The sequence below is a fragment of the Physeter macrocephalus genome, chromosome 21, assembly GCF_002837175.3.
Source record: "Physeter macrocephalus isolate SW-GA chromosome 21, ASM283717v5, whole genome shotgun sequence".
Classification (NCBI taxonomy): Eukaryota; Metazoa; Chordata; class Mammalia; order Artiodactyla; family Physeteridae; genus Physeter; species Physeter macrocephalus.
In genome coordinates this window covers 42673043-42673850 of record NC_041234.1, presented here as the reverse complement: position 1 = coordinate 42673850, position 808 = coordinate 42673043, and positions in this window count along the sequence as shown.

Here is an 808-nt window from a genome sequence, read left to right as displayed (position 1 = left end):
TCGATCTCTTGATCATTATGTAGTGTCCTTCTTTGTCTCTTGTAACATTCTTTATTTTAAAGTCTATTTTATCTGATATGAGTATCACTACTCCAGCTTTCTTTTGATTTCCATATGCATGGAATATCTTTTTCCACCCCCTCACATTCAGTCTGTATGTGTCCCTAGGTCTGAAGTAGGTCTCCTGTAGACAGCATATATATGGGTCTTGTATTTGTATCCATTCAGCAAGCTGGTGCCTTTCTGTCCTTTGGTGTAAGTGAGGTGCTAAAGTCCCCCACTATTATTGTGTTACTCTTGATTTCCTCTTTTAGAGCTGTTAGCAGTTGCCTTATGTAATGACGTGCTCCTGTGTTGAGTGCATATATATTTATAATTGTGATATCTTCTTCTTGGATTGATCCCTTGATCATTTTGTAGAGCCCTTCCTTGTCTCTTGTAACATTCTTTATTTTAAAGTCTATTTTATCTGATATGAGTATCACTACTCCAGCTTTCTTTTGATTTCCATATGCATGGAATATCTTTTTCCACCCCCTCACATTCAGTCTGTATGTGTCCCTAGGTCTGAAGTAGGTCTCCTGTAGACAGCATATATATGGGTCTTGTATTTGTATCCATTCAGCAAGCTGGTGCCTTTTGGTTGGAACATATAATCCATTCACGCTTAAGGTAATTATCGATATGTATGTTCCTATGACCATTTTATTTTTGGGGGATTTGTTTTTGGAGATCCTTTTCTTCTCTTTTGTGTTTCACTTAGAGAAGTTCCTTTAGCATTTGTTGTAGAGCTGGTTTGGTGGTACTG